This window comes from Harpia harpyja, chromosome 5, assembly GCF_026419915.1.
Source record: "Harpia harpyja isolate bHarHar1 chromosome 5, bHarHar1 primary haplotype, whole genome shotgun sequence".
Lineage (NCBI taxonomy): Eukaryota > Metazoa > Chordata > Aves > Accipitriformes > Accipitridae > Harpia > Harpia harpyja.
In genome coordinates, this window is record NC_068944.1 from 47,269,531 (window position 1) to 47,282,269 (window position 12,739).

The 12,739-nt window shown below is 42.4% G+C and overlaps 1 protein-coding gene across 1 annotated transcript in view; it reads right to left on the reverse strand.

Moving 5' to 3' along the window:
- Positions 1-12,739, reverse strand: part of TPD52 (tumor protein D52) — a 130,435-nt gene that overhangs the window by 46,305 nt on the left and 71,391 nt on the right. The gene's annotated exons all lie outside the window — the stretch shown is intronic.

Sequence of the window (12,739 nt, forward strand, 5' to 3'; positions counted from 1 at the left end):
GCTACATAGGTGAGAAACAACAAATTCCTAAGACTATCTAGTATTTTTATGAAGTTAATAAATCTACTGGGGAGTGCACAAATAAGAGTTTTCTCCATATTTGGAAAAATTTATCTTGACACACAGGCAGCAAAGAGACTGTATATAGCCCTGGTATATCCTAGAAAAGTCCCTAAGGACATTTATTCTTTCCTACAGCAACTAAATATCAGAGAGCCACAGAATCAGATTATTGTAAAGATGTAATTTAACTGTCTTTTGCTGGTAGGTGGACTTGGTCTTTCCTTGCTGTCCTCTGCCTGAAAAAGATGCTAATGCCAACACATTTCTGGATACATTTGAAGTATTTTTGGTTTTCGCTTTTTTACCCTTGCTTCTTGCATAATAGAGTCAGTAAGTTCTGTAGAGGTCTGTAAGAAGTAGAAAAAGGTAGAAATCAAGTAAAAAAACAACCCACAGAAAAAGAGAAAAAGCTAATTACATAACAGATGCCTGTACAAGACCATTTTAGACATCCACAATACAGGCAGATTCCCATGAGTCTGAGCAGACCAGCTTTTCTCCCTCCCTGCTCCACGAGTGAAGAACCAGCCCTCTGCTCCGAAACAGTGAACATGCCTTTGCAGGAGAAAGTTTCACACTTTTAGCAATTACAGTCCTCCCATAACTATGAAGGAGTATATATATATATAATATATATTTGCCATAACATGTAGCATCTACTCTCCCTGTTGCATTACACTCCACATTGCAACAGCTCTTCAGATAATTGGCTCCTATGGAGCAGCATTGGGAAGCAAACGCAAGGAGAAGCAGCTAACCATTCACTCCTGCAAGAGATCCCTTAAAGCAGGGATTTATCAGCTGGCTGCACTCCCCTTCTGCCCTGCAGCCAGGGCTGCCCAGCACTGAGTGTGTTCCCAGCTTTGATGTGCCATGAAAGTCACCTCGGGCCGTGTAACCCTCCCTCCTATTTCCATAGTGGTTGTTGTCTACCCCGTCACTGAAAGTGGCACAGGACAGAAAAGCACACTGTTTTAATAATTATGTATGTTATGTAGAGACGTCTTACCTCCCAGCAGAAGGGGGGAGCAGAGGGGGATGAGAGAGAGGATGTGTCAGACTAATTTACATGCAAATACTACGCCTCAGTTCCAAAGTACATTAAAAGAAAAAGCAGTTGCCTTAAAATAATTTATGGCCAGCAATGTTTTATTACCCTTGTACACTTACCACTAAGTTTTGAAATGCTGGCCTATTGATAACGAAGGTTTGTTATCTGGAAATCCTGGCAACCCGGCCTCTAGGGACAAGAGCCATTGTAAGCCGCTTGGTTTAGAAAAAAAAAGAAATAAAATTAGTTAATGTGGCGGCTGTTTGCAGAGCTGTTCTGCACAGCCATTCTGCAAGACAGGATGACAAAAGTATTTTGCAGCCTCTCCTGATCTAAAACCACTAAATAATAACTGGATGTAGAGCCCAGCTGAGCCCGCAGCTATGGGAAAAATCTGATGCATAAGGTAGCAGAAATACCCAAGCAACTGTGCTTGGACTGATTTCTGCCTACATGGATAAAGTATCCACCTTGTTGACCTGTCAGTCTTGCTAATCCACCCTCTATTTTCAGTTAATATCATTAAAGTTCAGCGCTTTAGAGCCTGGAGGGAGAGGCGAGCACCCCATCCCCTTTTTCCACGGGGCGGTAACCAGATGTCAATGGCCGCAGCTGTGACTACATAATTACCTGTTTGCATGAACGCGGACCGCAGTTTAGATTTAATAGGTCAGACGACAATGCAGCAAAACGCATTTAGCCCACGATTACCCCTTTTCAAACATTCCCTCGCTCGCAACTTCGACCCTGGGAACATTGCGGGCACAGACTCGGGTCAATAAGAAACATTGGCCGGCACAATGGGGCTGGCCTCAAACAGCGCTGTTGACAGACACCGGCACAAAGGCGGTGAATAGAGTCCCCCTCAGTTCTCACACAGAGCGAAGAATGAGTCAGTGTACTGCCGCTTTGGTGCTCTGTTTGTACAGTGTATACAGCTTTTGTCCCCTGCCACTGTTCGCTGCTCAATGGGGGCTAAAGAGCCGAGGAAGTGAAGGCGGAAGAATGGCTCCACGCTCGCCCCGGCAGCCAGCGGCGGATCCCCCGGTGCAGGACAGCTCCCGCGGGAAGGCCGGAGCTGCCATGGCTCCCACCACCCCACCGCACAGCAGCGGGCGTCTCGCTTCTGACCTCGGGCGAAGCCTGCGCGCGATGCTGCTGATGCTGCGGAGACAGCATGGTAGCTTTAAGTAACACATTTTATCTCCTTCAAAACCAAAAACACAGCAATGTGCCACCCCAACCCCTTCCTCCCCACCATGACCCAATTCACGGCTGCAACTTCAACTAAGAAGAAAAACTGAGCGTGGGTTATGGAATTACAATAGCCCTATGTCCCTTCAAAAGGTACATCAAAGACGGTAGCAACGTAGGCGTCATTTTAAACCCCCACTGCAAAGACTTGTAAAGGAACTGAGAATAGTAACAAAAGACAACCATAGCTATACATCTGTATTTCACACAAAACATTTAGGTTGTGCACATGAAGGGTCAGGGAAAATCTACCATATACATAATATCGCATATGCACCTGTGTATTAGTTACCTATCAGCAGAGAAAAAAAACACTTCATATAGATTACCGCTACCCTTCAAATAATTATTTTTCTCAACTTTCCCTTTGTGGAAACCGTACTTCTATTATTTACATTACCATCCTTGTAAGCACGTTTTAAGAAACAAAAGTAGCCCTCTAGCACAGTGTCAAAACTGTTAACCTTCACCTGCTCCATATAGTGGAGTATAAACCAAAATATGCATACTTTATTCTAAGGAGTGAAGTCTTTGCTTGCAAGGCAAAGTTATTTAGACTTTGGGATGATTAGCATGAAGCTAATAAGGGAGTTAGCAACTGCTCTTTAATTCATGCAGACCGTACTACTGATAAAGTCACACATGATAAAGTCGGAGTGACAGAACTGTTCAACATGTTTTAAGACAGTGAATTGGTTAAAAAAAAAAACGGAGGGGAAAGAAGAAAATTGCATTTTAAATTAAGCAAATCCCTGGATTTCCATGAATGGAACACAAAGAACTTTCTTAATTTTATCACTAATAGCCAAGATAGTATTAGCATGCTTTCTACTGCTCTTTCAATTCTATTTTTTAAGCTCGAAATACTGGAATGGTGTTATTACATTAGCCAGCTACAGACGAAAGCCCCAAAATACTAAAAAAAATCAATGTGTCTAATGCCAGGAAAAAGAAAAATCCCAAACAAATTGAAAGTTTCATTATGTGTGAGCTAGTCATAAAGATTTTGGGAGTCTGAAGCCATGACACTCACTCTTGGCAAACAAGTTGTGAGCGAGTAACCTGGAAGATATGTGAAGACCATCACCTTATTCTCAGATACTTTATTTTAAAACAGCGCAAGAATTTCTAGGGTTTATATCTACATATGGCCTTATTTAAATAAAGCAGGCCTGCCTGCTTTGAACACTAGCTCTAAGACATATGACTGCACTTGAGTATACTGGCACTGAGTATGTGAAGTAGGCAAATGTTTGTACGAATGCCAAAGTATGCCTGCAAGCCTACCAAGGATCTGATCAATCACAATCCTGAACAGACAGGTTTTAGTTCACTTTAAAGGAGGAGAATCCTCACCTTTCAAGTACTATTAGGGTTATTACGTACCCTGCCATAGGAGTACTCATGGATCTAAGGGCTGATCAACAAAGCTGGAAGAATTAACATCAAGCACAACTTTTTTTTTATAATGAATGGGAAATTCTCAGCAGAGAAAGACTTTCCAAGTTTGCCCTATGATGAAACAAGACGAAAATGGAGAAAGAAACTCTGTTCCACCAATTCTTTCAACAGAGTGATTCTAAATCACTGCAAAACTCCTTTTTTCTTTTAAGCTTAAATCACTGCTTAGCAAGTTAAACTTAGCCTAACCTACTCCAGCCTGGTGTGTACACCAGGCCGAAGCTTAGCATATTCTTAATACATCTTGCAGAAGCAGAGGAATATTTCACAAACCTTCACATTACAGCAATGTATGATTCAAGTCACCAAAAGACCCAGAAAGGGATATGGCACTTGCTGCCACACATCACCGCTGCTCTGCATCCTGCCCAAGGCTGGCAGCAGTGGCAGTGCTGCCTCCTGCCAAGCAGAGGATCACAGCTTGTTTACCGAGCTCTGTCTGGAGGAAGCAGAGCGTGTTTCAGTCTCGTCTCCAGCAGTCCTGTCAAGCCAGCTGCCAAGAACAGTCTTGAAAGGCTTCGGAGGGAGCAAAATCTAGTACTTAGGTGGTAAGTAGACTGGTCTGGCACTAGGGACCCAAAGATGAGTGAGGGGGAGCAGGCACTACCTGGTCTGAAAGATTAAAACACTTTTAGGTTAACTTAAACCATAAAAAGTCATAGGAAAAGAAGTAACTAAACTCCTTAAGTGGAAGGACAGATTAGCAATCAACTTATAATTACCACTCAGATTAAGATCTCTACCTGAATGCTTGAAGTTAATGAGTACAAATTGCAAGTAAATTAAACTTGTATGCTACTTACATTTCCTCATGATGTATGGAAAAGACCTGAAAAGTTTGACTGGGATTTCATGTTGTAGAAGACTATAGTTTAAATATTTAGATTTTTAGAGTTAACACTTCATTACTTCCATAAGATTTCAGAAGGGTTTTCAGAAGGAACATGTGCGCTGTGCATTTCTGTAAAGACATGCTTTACATAGGTTTATACGAACCATGAAACTGGTTCATAAGATGTCATTGCCTTTGGAAGAGCCCACTAACTACTATGAAAACAGTGAACACGAGGCTTCACAGAGAACAAGCAAGCAACCCTTCATTCCTTCTAATAAAATCATTAATCAAAGAAAAATTGCTTAAGCCCTTTTCCTCTTACCCTACTAATGGGAAGTCACCAAACACTAATAAGTGATAGACTTTTTTCATTGTACCCAATGGTTATTTCCCTGCCTTTAGAGTCGTATCTCAATTTCTCGGTTAAGTGGGTACATGCTCACGCAGTGTGACCACATTATGTGCACTTTTCCATGTGATCAGAGCCTGCCAAGTCTCAAAGCAGATCATTTAAAATATAGCTTCGGTATTTTTCAGAACAATCCCTCCAGGATTTGGAGGACTCGGGGGGGTGGTTATTATTTCTCACCCAAGCTGGGTGGCTGGATTTTGAGTTCTTTAGATAAAAAAATAAATTGTAAAATGCTAAGACAGGAGAATAGCATTTGCCTCTCTTGACAGCTGTCACAAAAGAAAAAAGTAAAGAGCTTTGGTTTTGTTTAAAAAACACTCCATGATTGACTATCATCATACTTCATATTTCAGCGTCCATAAATCATGGCTATGTTCAGCAAGTTCACAAAGTAACAGACACCTGCATCCCTGCTTGGCTGCTATCATGCCTACAACGCTGACAGAGCCATGGAAGCAGTGATCACACACAGACTCCAAAATCTATTAAGGCAAGTTTTAACAGCTACTGAATACTCTTAAGATTCTTAAGAATTCTTAAGATTCTTTTTAAATATGAGTCTTTACTCACACTGCAGTTCTTCCAGCATAACGTCAATACCTGCCTAGGTTTTTAAATTTAATCTTGAAAATTTAAGAAAAATCAGTCAAGGAAATACAATAGCAAGGACTGCGTTATCAGACACTCCTTACTCAGTAAGGGCAGTTACATACAACTTAAGTGTTGCTTTAGTTCTTCTGTTGCCTCTGCTTCTTCCTCCAAAACATTCGACACAAAAATTATACTCAATTGCTATTCCCATCCTAGTTCCACACAAGTGCATGTGAAAAGAGAGGCAGCAAGGACTGTGTTGTTTTTATTAGCATATTAGTGAGCAGAAGAGAAAAGGAAAATAAATTACTCTTAAATAAATGTTATTTATTTTTGCCTCTCAACACCGTTTTTCCTTTTTATTCAGATTTGTTGAGCTGCCTAATAATAGCAAAGCAGCTGAATCCCCTACACATCTTGGAAACACTTGGCCTTAAAAGGCTTACCTTGCTTTGTAGGAATTTACCTGCTTTTGTGCCCTGGTTGGTAACAGCACCTAAATAGGCTGACAAGAAGTTACAGAAAGCATCTGTCAGGAGTTTGGTGTGTAGGAGTAACGAAATTAATTTTATCAGTCTTTTGGGCCTACTCCAAGTGGCAGTCAACACCCACTCTGATGAACCATCCGTCTGTACAGACAGTTGACTGCAAATACAAATGCGTGCCTAAATCATCAATGGCCACAGCTTCTAAATATCTCCAAGGAGGGAGACTCCACAACCTCCCTGGGCAACCTGTGCTGGTGCTCAGTCACCCTCACAGTGAAAAAGAGTTTCCTGATGTTCAGAGGGAACCCCCCGTGTTTCAGTGTGTGCCCATTGCCTCTGGTCCTGGCACTGGGCACCACTGACAAGAGCCTGGCTCTGTCCTCTTTGCACCCTCCCTTCAGGTACTTATAGACATTGATGAGATCCTGCTGAGCCTTCTCTTCTCCAGGCTGAAGTCCCAGGTCTCTCAGCCTTTCCTCAAAGAAGTCATGCTCCAGCCCCTTCATCATCTTAGGGGCCCTCCACTGGAATGTCTCTTGAACTGAGGAGCCCAAAACTGGACACAGCACTCCAGGTGTGGCCTCACCAGGGCTGAGTGGAGGAGAAGGGTCACCTCCCTCCACCTGCTGGCAACACTTTGTCTAATGCAGCCAAGGACACCATTAGCCATCTTTGCTGCAAGAGCGCATTGCTGGCTCAGGTTCAACTTGGTGTCCACCAGGACCCCCAGGGCCTTTTCTGCCAAGCTGCTTTCCAGCCGGGTGGCCCCAGCACGTACTGGTGCCGGGGGTTGCTCCTCCCCAGGGGAAGGACTTAGCACTTCTCTTCGTTGAACTTCATGAGGTTCCTGTCAGCCCATTTCTCCAGCCTGTCGAGGTCCCTCTGGATGGTAGCACAACTACCCTGTGTAACAACAACTCCTCTGAGTTTTGTATTCTATGCAAACTTGCTGAAGGTACACTCTGTCTTACCACTGAGGTCATTAATGAAGATGTCAAACAGGACTGGACCCGGTATTGACCCCTGGGGTACACTGCTAGTTACTGGCCTCCAGCTTGAGTAATCTTAATATTATGTAGCAGACTGAGAAGAATTATCAGTGAAATAATTCTGTACAACATCTCTAGCTTTGCTAATATTAACAACTTTATCGTATCTTTCTGATATTTAGTGTCTTAAAGTCTTGGTTCTTGCAGTTATACTGTTACGCAAGAAGCTCAATTGCCTTCTACAAAAAGTTGGTTTAATTAAAAATTCCTATTCTGCCAAGTTAAAAAAAAAAAAAAAAAGTGATGTGAATCCAAAGACTAAAGAATCCAAAAAGAAATAAAACAAAAAATAAAAACAACTTTAATATCATGATTTGTGGGAGGCTTGACTCATGCCTTCTGAGGAGCTCGAGGTTGATATATTACCTGCAAAGTGTTTCCCTAGCTGTGTTAATTCCCTTCTCAGACTCGCTTACTGAAACTATTCCAGAGGGATGAATAATTACCACTCCATGGTTATATGATAGCACTAATTTTCCTGAGTAACATCCAAGTTACATGAAGACTTATAATTCACATTTGGTCCAAACGATCATTAATTCAGTTTCTCAACCTAGAAACTAAATAGCTTCTGTCTTTGGGCAAGTCTACACCTCTTGGTGGATTGCCATGCAGAGCCCATGAGCTAGTTTAGACCAAGCTGGCTCCAAAACTGAAATCAAAGGCCACATCAGTGCAGCACAGCAGCTCAACTCATTATGCTAAGAAGAGGGTTTAGCGCACAGTTACACCCAACCTAATAAAGCAGTTACACTGCTTCGGTAACTTGGACTGTTTTTTCATCTGGCCCTTACCTCTGTGACAGGAACAGGTCAAACTGACCAGACTTTAAGCCAGAAACATCTGCACCTTGCTCTGTGGTTTAGTAAAGTACAGTTCCCTGTACCCCTGAAAAGTACCACACACCTATATAACTGGCATGTCCCTACCTCATCCGCTGTCACCCAGAGTCACTGGTCAGTGATACATGCTGGGGAGGGTTAAGGTTTTCACTAAAATTCATAACTTTCTGCATCTGGAATGGCTGAGATTCCTTGAGTCTTGTCTAGCTACTGAGGTAATTAATTATACTTTACTAGAAGTATTTAAGTGAGAGCGCTCCTCCCTGCATGCAAACAGCAAGGCTTTCTCAAAGTGTGTGTGTGTGGGGGGGAAGGAATTTCCAAATATGCTGCATACAGAGATTCAAGTCATTTATTCTCATCAATTTCAAAACAAAATACTAGAAGCAATTTTAATTCTTCTGCCAAGTCATGAGTTTATAATTCTAGTTTCTACCGCTCTTGACAGCCAACACCTGGATTAGGGGAAAAGAGAGAGTTAACCTAACTCATCTTCTAAAGACAACACTCAAGCCTTCCAATGCAGTAATAAGTTTCCCAAGCCTTTTTTTCCTATCGTGTATGTGTGCACGTCCACATGTGAGAAAAAGTGTGGCTTAAAGAGTATTTACAGACTCTGACACTGCCAAAAAAGCTCCAGGCCACCTATGGACTGCTTTGTTCTCCCAAGACATTTTATACAGCGTATTCCATCTCCCATTTATCTTGATGCCCTGGGAAGACAGAGCTGGCACAAAGTTTTCACCAGTAAACGTTACTGGTTTTGTGGGTTTTTTCCTCCAAAGGCTATCAAATCCCCTAACTCTCTACTACTTTAAACTAATGACAGAAGTGAAAACAACGATGAAAAAGTGATTAGCAGGCTCGCATACACTGCTGTGGCCATAATCCTAGGTCTATGCTGCATACTCCATACCAGATGCTGAGTAGGGTGCCTCATTAATATGGATTAATTGTACTTTTGATAACCAACACCTGTCCCATGGTATTATTACATTAACTAAACTGTAAAGTATCTATCTGGGATGAAAAATTTACAGTCTAGTCCAAAAAAATGTTTACAGACTTTGGGCTCCAGGAACTCTGGAAGCACAGTCTTGTGTATTACAGAACCACACAAAGCCAACACGTCCATTTGTGGTTGAAAGTAACCGCTGAAGAACGATATACAGTGGGTGGCAAAAACAGTCACAATTGTAAAGTAACCAAGCAAATAATAACCTATGTCCATAGGGGATAAAAATGCTATAATTTCCAAAATGCATGCTGCTATAAATAAGTTAGAGGTTATTTGCTGAAGTACACAGATTAAGTTTGCAATCACACAGCTATTCTGCGTGCCTGTTTTAAAAAAAGAGAGCTGAAATTGTTAGACAGCAGACAGAGTGGCACCGCACGCATTGTTTGGGCTCGGAGCAATGGCGAATTGCACTGTATGGAAGCTTTGTAGAAAAGGGAGTTCATGCCACCTCCTTGAATTTAGCCCGTGTGCTGGTTTTGGCTGGGATAGAGTTAATTTCCTTCACAGTAGCTGGTATGGGGCTGTGTTTTGGATTTGTGCTGGAAACAGTGTTGATAACACAGGGATGTTTTCGTTACTGCTGAGCAGTGCTTACATAGAGCCAAGGCCTTTTCTGCTTCTCACACCATCCCACCAGAAGGGAGGCTGGGGGGGCACAAGGAGTCGGGAGGGGACACAGCTGGGACAGCTGACCCCAACTGACCAAAGGGATATTCCAGACCATAGGACGTCATGCTCAGCATATACAGCTGGGGAAAGAAGAAGGGGGAGGGGGGACATTTGGAGTTACAGCCTTTGTCTTCCCAAGTAACCGTTCTGGGTGATGGAGCCCTGCTTTCCTGGAGATGGCTGAACACCTGCCTGCCCATGGGAAGTGGTGAATGAATTCCTTGTTTTGCTTTGCTTGCACGTGTGGCTTTTGCTTTACCTACTAAACTGTCTTTATCTCAACCCACGAGTTTTCTCACTTTTACCCTTCCAATTTTCTCCCCCACCCCACCGGGGGGGAGTGAGTGAGCGGCTGTGCAGGGTTTAGTTGCCAGCTGGGGTTAAACCACAACAGCCCTCTTCAATATAAACAATAAGGCTTCCTTTTTCAGTTGCAATGTTGGTATGTGGGAACAGGACAAGATCAGTCCTGCTTACCATTTCTCCCTGGAATTTGGGCAAAGCTTGAGACCAAAGGCTGACCACAGTGCCAAAACCCAAGTTTGCTGATGACTAGTGCAAACCACCTTGGTCCTCAGAGAATTTCAACATGACATTCTCGTAATTTTAATCACAGAAAGAGACTGGTTTTCACAGTGTGGAGACTGGCTGTCTGGTTATGTTTTCCATAAAAGATACAAACTGGAAGAAATTCAGGAAAGTGTGTGTGCACACTTTGTTTTATACTTCAGCAAATTTAACCAGGTCATAATTATTCAACCATTCAAAAATAGTATGGTCTAAGTTCATCTTTCAGAATGCAGAGGAATTTTGCCCTCCAATAAGAAGGTGCTTACCTGATAAGCAGGACAACTTAGAAGCTAAGGAGGGTGAGGAAGGAGCAGCAAAGTATGAAGATTGCTTTGATTTCAGATAGCGATTTAGTATTATAAATGTATTGGCAACACAGCACTGATGGACATAAACCATTTGAAGTAATAGGCACCATGGAAATCATTGTCATATAAAACTGGCTGGATGACCAGGCCTGAGGAGTTGTGGTGAATGGAGTTAAATAGAGTTGGTGGCAGGTCACAAGCGGTGTTCCCCAGGGCTCAGTATTGGGGCCAGTTCTGTTTAGTATCTTTATCAATGATCTGGACAAGGGGATCGAGTGCACCCTCAGCAAGTTTCTGGATGACACCAAGTTGGAGGGAGTGTTGATCTGCTCGAGGATAGGAAGGCCCTACAGCAGGATCTAGACAGGCTGGATCAATGGGCCGAGGCCAGTTGTATGAGGTTCAACAAGGCCAAGTGCTGGGTCCTGCACTTGGGTCACAACAACCCCACACAGCGCTACAGGCTTGGGGAAGAGTGGCTGGAAAGCTGCCTGGCAGAAAAAGACCTGGGGGTTGCTGGTCGACAGCCGGCTGAATATGAGCCAGCAGTGTGCCCAGGTGGCCAAGAAGACCAACAGCACCCTGGCCTGTATCAGAAACAGTGTGGCCAGCAGGAGCAGGGAGGTGGTTGTTCCCCTGTACTGGGCACTGGTGAGTCTGCACCTCGAGTACTGTGTTCAGTTTTGGGCCCCTCACTACAGGAAAGACATGGAGGTGCTGGAGCGTGTCCAGAGAAGGGCAACCAAATTGGTGAGAGACCTGGAGCACAAGTCTTATGAGGAGCGGCTGAGGGAACTGGGGCTGTTTAGCCTGGAGAAAAGGAGGCTGAGGGGAGACCTTATCGCTCTCTACAACTACCTGAAGGGGGGTTGCAGTGAGGTGGGTGCTGGTCTCTTCTATCAAGTAACTAGTGATAGGATGACAGCAAATGGCCTCAAATTGCAGCAGGGGAGGTTTAGATTGGATATTCGGAAAAATTTCTTTACTGAAAGGGTTGTCAGACATTGGAAGAGGCTGCCCAGGGAAGTGGTTGAGTCACCATCCCTGGAGGTGTTCAAAAAGCACATAGACAAGGCACTTCAGAACATGGTTTAGTGGGCATAGATGATGGTTGGACTCAATGATCTTGAAGGTCTTTTCCAACCTAAATGATTCTACGATTCTATAATTCTATAAACTTACCAAATTCTGCCAGGTTGCTTACTTATGCCATTACTTTTTTTTTTTTTTTGATAGGCAAGAAATACTTTCAAAACAAAACAAAAACAATCAGAACTGACGACAAAAGAATACAGCAAATTTTGTGTGAAAGGCCAGGTAAGTGTTCATGTTGACTAAATAAGATTATGTTAATAGGTATTTTAATAAGTTATGTAATTTCTGCTTTAATCATGTATAAATAAGCAAAAATTATTTCTAAAACTTTCCAAAAGCATTATTAGGAGGAACATATCATATACTGCTGCAATACAGTGACCTTTAAAACATGGTGACTGCTTAAAAACACACAACAAAACTGCAAATTCTAACAGCTCAGTGGAATAACATTGGTAAAAAGGTGAGCAATAATATGCAACCTAAAAAGGCTTACTAACATATAATACTGAATAAATATAATAATATAAAACTGGAATTAATTATAAATGTAACTACATTATATTTATACTTGAAATACATATTAGCAATCAGTATTGGAAAAAAGAATACAAAGAACAAGCATGGAAGGGTTACAAACAGTTAACAACAGAGCACATTAATGAGGCAATGGCAGCAAAAGATGATGGAAGGAAGACAATGTATTCCCTGTAAGACTGGTTATGCATTTTCTCCATCTTCTTATAAGAGTTTTCCTACAGTGTAGTTACTACTAGAAAGACTTGTGAGAAAAAGACTGATCTTTTGGGAATGAAAACTACATCAGAAGAAGTGAAGCAGCAGAGGAAACCACTGATTCAATGCTGATGAGCTAACAGCAACAATTTGAACACATAAATAGAATGAGAAAATGCTGCTAGTATAGTTACTGTGTTAATTCTCCTCACTTACCAGAAGTGGGAGTTAAAAAAATTTTCCTCAGCAGACTTTGAGCCTTTTCTAAGCAAGGCTACACCACTCAGAGAAATCA